Source organism: Arachis ipaensis, chromosome B05, assembly GCF_000816755.2.
Source record: "Arachis ipaensis cultivar K30076 chromosome B05, Araip1.1, whole genome shotgun sequence".
Taxonomy (NCBI): Eukaryota; Viridiplantae; Streptophyta; class Magnoliopsida; order Fabales; family Fabaceae; genus Arachis; species Arachis ipaensis.
Window position 1 is genome coordinate 32772140 of NC_029789.2, and position 7880 is coordinate 32780019.

Here is a 7880-nt window from a genome sequence, read left to right on the forward strand (position 1 = left end):
CGGATAGTCTGACCTGAAGAGGTCGGTCGCTTTATCTCCAATCATCCCAAGTCGGATAGCTCGACTCAGGGTATGAACAGAAACCAAATTAAATCAACTAACTACTCTAATATACCAAACAAGAATAGACATCAATGACTTAAGGGTCACCAAAGTCTCAATTCCAATCCAAGAGTGAAGAAAAACTAAGTAAAAACTAAGCCAAAACTTTTATCAAACACTTGGTGTGCATAAAAATAAAATCAAATTAAATTGTAATAAAATAAAATCTAACTACCAAGGGCAAGGAAATAATAATAACAACTAAAGAAAGCAAGAATTAACATGAAAACATAAATTTCATTAATTGGAATTAAATTCAACAAAAGTGTTCATAACAAAAAAATGACAAAAATAAAGGAAATAACAAGAGAAATGAAGAAGAACAAGACAATAGAACATGAAAACATAAAGAAAACTACACTAGGACAAGAATTAAAAGCTGAAAATAAAGGAAATTAAACTAAGAAAACCTAAATTCTAGAGAGAGGGGGGAGCTTCTCTCTCTAGAAAACTAATAGAAAAATATAGAAAAGCTAAACCTAATTGCCCCCCTTCTTTCCTCTTCACTTTGGCTTGAAATAGCTTCAGAAATGGGTTGGATTGGGTTTTGGAGGCCCAGAATTCGCCCCCAGCGATTTGCAATTAATGAGCTCACGTGACACTGTCACGCGTACGCGTGAGTCACGCGCACGCGTCACTTGACGAAATTCACTCCCACGCGTCGCCAAGCTTGCATTTGTGCGCGCGCACGAACCGCTTGTGTGCCACGGATGCTGAATCTTCCAAACTCCATTTCCTTCATGGTTTCTTCTCTTTTGCATGCTCTTTTTCTCACTTCTTCAACCCATACTTGCCTTAAAAACCTGAAATCACTTAACAAATACATTAAGGCACCAAATGGGATTAAAGTGAATAAAATTTGACTAAATTAAGCACAAAAGATCATGTTTTCACTTTCAAGCACAATTTAGGAAGAAATCATGAAACTATGCTATTTCAATGGATAAATGCAAGAAAAGTTGATGAAATAATCCACCCAAATATAGCAAATAATTGTCATGAAATGTGAATTCATCACATCCCCATACTTAAACAATAGCATGTCCTCATGCTATACCAAAGGAAGTTAAGAAGGGGAATTAACATTTATTCAAAGCAAGGAAACTACCTATATGCAATCTACCTATATGAATGCAACCACTTAGTCAAAATAAATCAAATTCCAAGAATACATATATACACATAAGGGCTAAAGCAATTCAAATCTACAATTGACTTGAGTTATTGGAAAGAGTTAACAACTTGCAAGATAAGTAATAATAAAAGGTGAAAACATAGAATTTGAGCAATCGAACCCCTCACCGAATGTGTATACACTCTAATCGCTCAAGTGTTTAGGATTGATTCACTCAATTCTCTTCTAATCATACTTTCTAAAGTTTGTTCTTCATCTAACCAATCAACAAATACTTAATGTACTTATGAAAATATCATGAGGTCTTTTCAAGGTTGTAATGGGGTTAAGGTAAAAGGTAAGGATGTATATATGGCTAGGTGAGCTTGCAATTGAATCTTTGATTAGCCTAAATTATCACCTAACACACACACAACCTATAAACTTCTAATATCAAACTTAGCTACCCATAATCTCACTTTTACATATACACTCACTCATGCATCAAATTTAATTCCATCACATATGCATTGATTATTATTGAATTTCACAAAGGGGTAATTTTGTCCCCTTTTCATTATTTTTCTCTTCTCTCTTTCTCTTTTTTTTTATACCAACTCATCAACGCATAAGGTTTCTATAATATTACATGAGCATGTTCCCAAATTTCTAACATTTTTCAATAAACATAAAACACATTTTCATCACCCAAATTCTCACATTTTCTCCACACTTAATTATCACACACTCTCACTAACTTAAGCTACTCAAAGATTTAAATAAAGGACATTTCATTATTTTTCACTTAAGGTTAATGATGTGGCAAAATAAAGAACAAAAGGAGATTAAAAATGCTCAAAGTGGCAAATAAAGGTAAATAAAATGGTAGGCTTTTTGGGTTATGTGAGCTATAATGAAGTGTTGACCTTAATCACATAATTGCACAAATATACAGTAAACCATGGACATATAGAATTAAACAAACCAAAGATTGCAATCATAGAGAAGAGCAACATACACAAGAATGAAAATAGTGGTTATATGAAGTAACCACACAATGAGGCTCAAAACTCACATGCTTGTATGTTCTTAGCTCAAAAACATGTTCCACAATGTGGTTCAAGCAAGTTTCAATTAAACAAATATCAACTCAAATCAATTACGATGTCAATGCCCTATTAAGAATGTTTTTTTTTTGGACACTTTTATTAAATTAACTAAGCTTATTATATGTATGAAAAGACATGCAATAAACCAAGAAAAATGCAATTAAAGTTATAAAATATATACAACTAAGAAAGAAAAATGCAACTAAGAATTCAAAAAGAGTGAAAAAGTGTTTGGATTAGAGTATGTCATCCAAGATTGTCGATCAGTTCTAAAGTTTGTTCTTCATCTAACCAATCAACAAATACTTAATGTACTTATGAAAATATCATGAGGTCTTTTCAAGGTTGTAATGGGGTTAAGGTAAAAGGTAAGGATGTATATATGGCTAGGTGAGCTTGCAATTGAATCTTTGATTAGCCTAAATTATCACCTAACACACACACAACCTATAAACTTCTAATATCAAACTTAGCTACCCATAATCTCACTTTTACATATACACTCACTCATGCATCAAATTTAATTCCATCACATATGCATTGATTATTATTGAATTTCACAAAGGGGTAATTTTGTCCCCTTTTCATTATTTTTCTCTTCTCTCTTTCTCTTTTTTTTTATACCAACTCATCAATGCATAAGGTTTCTATAATATTACATGAGCATGTTCCCAAATTTCTAACATTTTTCAATAAACATAAAACACATTTTCATCACCCAAATTCTCACATTTTCTCCACACTTAATTATCACACACTCTCACTAACTTAAGCTACTCAAAGATTTAAATAAAGGACATTTCATTATTTTTCACTTAAGGTTAATGATGTGGCAAAATAAAGAACAAAAGGAGATTAAAAATGCTCAAAGTGGCAAATAAAGGTAAATAAAATGGTAGGCTTTTTGGGTTATGTGAGCTATAATGAAGTGTTGACCTTAATCACATAATTGCACAAATATACAGTAAACCATGGACATATAGAATTAAACAAACCAAAGATTGCAATCATAGAGAAGAGCAACATACACAAGAATGAAAATAGTGGTTATATGAAGTAACCACACAATGAGGCTCAAAACTCACATGCTTGTATGTTCTTAGCTCAAAAACATGTTCCACAATGTGGTTCAAGCAAGTTTCAATTAAACAAATATCAACTCAAATCAATTACGATGTCAATGCCCTATTAAGAATGTTTTTTTTTTGGACACTTTTATTAAATTAACTAAGCTTATTATATGTATGAAAAGACATGCAATAAACCAAGAAAAATGCAATTAAAGTTATAAAATATATACAACTAAGAAAGAAAAATGCAACTAAGAATTCAAAAAGAGTGAAAAAGTGTTTGGATTAGAGTATGTCATCCAAGATTGTCGATCAGTGACGACCTCCCCACACTTAAGGGTTTGCACGGTCCTCCGTGCATTCAATGGTGAGCAAGGGGGATATGGCGACTTCGGATTGCCACCTTCAGTTGGTAGATCAATCAGTTGCTGCGTGCTCTTCCTCCCACTTCCCTTTTTGCTTATGGTGACTCATCCATGAAGAATAGAAAATAAGATAGTAAGATGAGTGAATGCAAAAATAAGGAAGCATGGATTGTTGGAATGAGGTGAGAATCACTAGAATGAGTGAGGGATTAGTTTTGTGACATGAAGAAAACAAGTGTGTGTATTCTAAGTTGCGGTTTAGAACACACACACTAGCATGGAAAGCTATGTCACAATTACACAAAAGAACATGCACCTCACTCAATATAGTGTGCTTGGAATACTTAAAAAGAAAACTTGTAGGTTAAGATAAACAAACAAGCAATAAAGGAGCATACAAGTATTCAAGCAAGAATTAAGCAATTGTGAATTGGATAATAAAGCAACACCTAATTGACATGAAGTGGAAAATATGGCAAATATAGTCCACAAAGCTTAAAAAGCTCAAAAAATGCCATTAGGTAGCTTATGATCCAATTTCACAATTCTTAATGTTAATGCATCAAATAGGTGACTTAAATAAAAATCAATCGTAACAAGCATACCTAAAAAAATGCATCAAGAAAGAACAAATTGCCTAACTTAGATAATGAAATCAAATTACATGGTGTCCAAAACATGCAATTTAGAAATCCAAAAGCATCATCAAAGGCAATGTTATGAGTACTTGGTTTGTACAAAGTTAAACATGAAGAACTCAATACCAAAAAACAAAGTATGACCTCAATGAAGATATCCAACAATATTTAGCAATACACATATCAATAATTCAGCAGCAATGTCTCACAGAATCAACAAATCAACTCAATTATCCAACACTTAGCACCAAAATGGAAAGTTAAACTAACTAACTAAGCAAATAACTAACTAACTAACAAGCAAACAAACTAAGTAAATAACTAAATAAAAGTGAGCATGGTGGGTGGTGAATGGTGGTTGAAGAAGGGAAATAAGAGAGGAGAAGAGAGAAGGAGAAAAGAAGTAGAGAAAAGAGAAGAAAAGAATAGTGTGAAACAGGGGAGGGGGTCACGCGTACGCGTATGTGACGCGTGCGTGTGGTGCCTGCGAAAATGGGGATCCACGCATACGCGTGAGGGGGAGAAAATGGAAAGTGATGCGTACACGTGAGGAACGTGTACGCGTGACGTGCAAAAATTCTAGAGATTGAGCGTTCGCACTATGTGTGCTAACGCTGCAGACAGAGGCCTTGAGCTGATGTGTGCCCACGCACAGACCTGTACCCATGCACAGAAAGACTAATTTTTTTTTTGAGAAAATAAAGCGTCAAATTGCCAACTATCTCACCGTCTGTGCGTAAGCAGACAGGTCCGTGCGCACATACAAGAGACAAAAAGATGGGGGATGCGGACGCACAAGGCGTGCGAACACTCCCAGCAGAAGGGGCATAAGCTGATGTGCACGCACACAGATGGGTACGCACGCACAAGGTGCCAGAAAAATAGGGTATCGCTTACGCACAAGCCGTGCGGGCACTACGAACAGGGGGTGTGCAAAGGGGTGTGCGTACGCACATGGAGGTGCGTGCGCACAGGTACCAAAATTTGGGGGTTGTGCGTACGCACGCACATGCTCTGTTTTTTCCAAAAAAAAAATTTTAGAGCTCTAAGGCAGCAACTTTGAGCTTAACAAAAGGTTTTCAACCCCAAAACATCCAACATTGCAAAATTACCTTATTCAAACTAAAATTTAACCTACCAAAGCTTGAAATTAAACTAAACCTAAGCTAACCAAGACAACCAACATGCAATAAACCAAAACTATAAACAAGGAAGGTTGGAAAAATGTTACCATGGTGGGGTGTCTCCTACCTAGCACTTTGGTTTATTGTCTTTAAGTTGGATTTATGGAGAGCTTTAATCTTGTGCTTATATTCATCTTGGAGGTTCCAATAATTCTTGAATCTCCAAAATTCCCAATTGATTGCACCAAGCTTTGATGGAGTGTCCAACAAGCTATAAGCTCCCAACAAGAAAAACAAAAAGAAAACAAGAAAAACATATTCACAATATCAAACAAAAAGCAAAATATTCACATATCAACATATTCACAATAGCTAAAAATAAGCAAGCAACATATGTACAATCAACCAAAAATAAGCTATTTACACTATTCACATATGCACAATAGCCAATAATAACACCATTGCAACTCTCCGGCAACGGCGCCAATTTGATGTGATAAGAATTTTGTGTTGGCTTGGAATTTTCTCAAAATAGGAATCACTTTGTTATTAGCATAGTCCAAACCAACAATAAACTCTCACAATCAAAGTTTTAATATTTAAATTTAAATTAACTGAGAGTATTTAAACTCTCGGGTCGTTCTTCCCTAGGAGTTGCAATGAAATGTTCAATTATTGGCTATGGGAGGATGGGGATTGGATAGCAAAATAGGCAAGAAAATTAAAAGGCAAGAAATTAAATAAGCATGCAAGGAATTAAACATCAAAGCAATTAAAGTCAAAGGCAATTAATCAAAGAAAAGAGAAATTCAAATGCACAAAAACCTCTTGGCATGGATTGGGAGCTAAGGCTACCTATCCTAGCCATTGACGACAAACATATGATGATTATGAAGAGTTAATCCTACTTAGTCAACCCTACATCGAGGATAAGTCAAATAGGCATAGTTGATTCCAATCCATAAGTCCTAGCCAACTCTACTAATGGAAGGCTTAGAGTCAATGGAAATCAAATTAACTAACTACTCTAATATATCAAATAAGAATGGACATCAATGACTCATGGGTCACCAAAGTCTCAATTCCAAGCCAAGAGTAAAGAAAAACTAAGTAAAAACTAAGCCAAGCATTTTATCAAACACTTGGTATTTGGTATGCAAAAATCAAATTAAATTGAAATAAAATAAAATCTAACTACCAAGAGCAACGAAATAATAATAACTAAAGAAAACAAGAATTAAGAATTAACCATAAATTGCATTAATTGGAATTAAATTCAACAAAAGTGTTCATAACATAAAAATGACAAAATAAAGGAAATAACAAGAGAAATGAAGAAGAACAAGATAATAGAACATGAAAATATAAAGGAAACTACACTAGGACAAAAATTAAAAGCTGAAATTAAAGGAAATTAAACTAAGAAAACCTAAATTCTAGAGAGAGGGGGGAGATTCTCTCTTTAGAAAACTAAGGGAAAAACATAGAAAAGCTAAACCTAATTGCCCCCTGCCCCTTCTTTCCTCTTCACTTTGGCTTGAAATAGCTTCATAAATGGATTGGATTGGGTTTTGGAGGCCCAGAATTCGCCCCCAGTAATTTGCAATTAATGAGCTCACGTGACACTGTCACGCGTACGCGTCTCCAAGCTCGCACTTGTGCGCGCGCACGCATTGCTTGTGCGCACGCACGGATGCTGAATCTTCCAAACTCCATTTCCTTCATGGTTTCTTCTCTTTTGCGTGCTCTTTTTCTCACTTCTTCAACCCATACTTACCTTGGAAACCTGAAATCCCTTAACAAATATATCAAGGCACCAAATGAAATTAAAGTGAATAAAATTTGACTAAATTAAGCACAAAAGATCATGTTTTCACTTTCAAGCACAATTTAAGAAGAAATCCTGAAACTATGCTATTTCAATGGATTAGTGCAAGAAAAGTTGATGAGATCCACCCAAATATAGCAAATAAAATTCATGAAATGTGGATTCATTAATACCTCTCTCTCCTTGCTGTTTGTGTTGGCTATCCATGTCTCATCCGTGCACTGTGTTACTTCGTTATTATTGGATTGTATGGACTTTGAACTAGCCCTCACTAATTTATCCTTCTTCTTCTCCTTCATAGCTACCTGAGAAGCTATTGACTAGCCAATCCGGCATAGGTTTATTTTTGGGTATGTTTCTCGGCAGGCATTATACTTCTTCCTCCTTCATCCCATCATCACTTTCAGTTTCAATTTTCCTCCTACTTTGATCAGTCTTGATCCAGTCTCCAATTTTATTTGTTTTACCAAACTTGCTGTTGAATCTTTCATAAGTTTTGGGTAGGCTCCCAGCTCATGCCCTAATTGAGC

General features: G+C 34.9%; 1 long non-coding RNA gene across 1 annotated transcript in view; it reads right to left on the bottom strand.

The window, feature by feature from the left end:
* Positions 1-7581, bottom strand: part of LOC110271886 — a 43182-nt gene extending 35601 nt beyond the window's left edge. Inside the window, exon 1 of the long non-coding RNA XR_002362732.1 lies at positions 7524-7581. This is a non-coding gene — a long non-coding RNA (uncharacterized LOC110271886). The remainder of the gene's footprint in view (positions 1-7523) is intronic.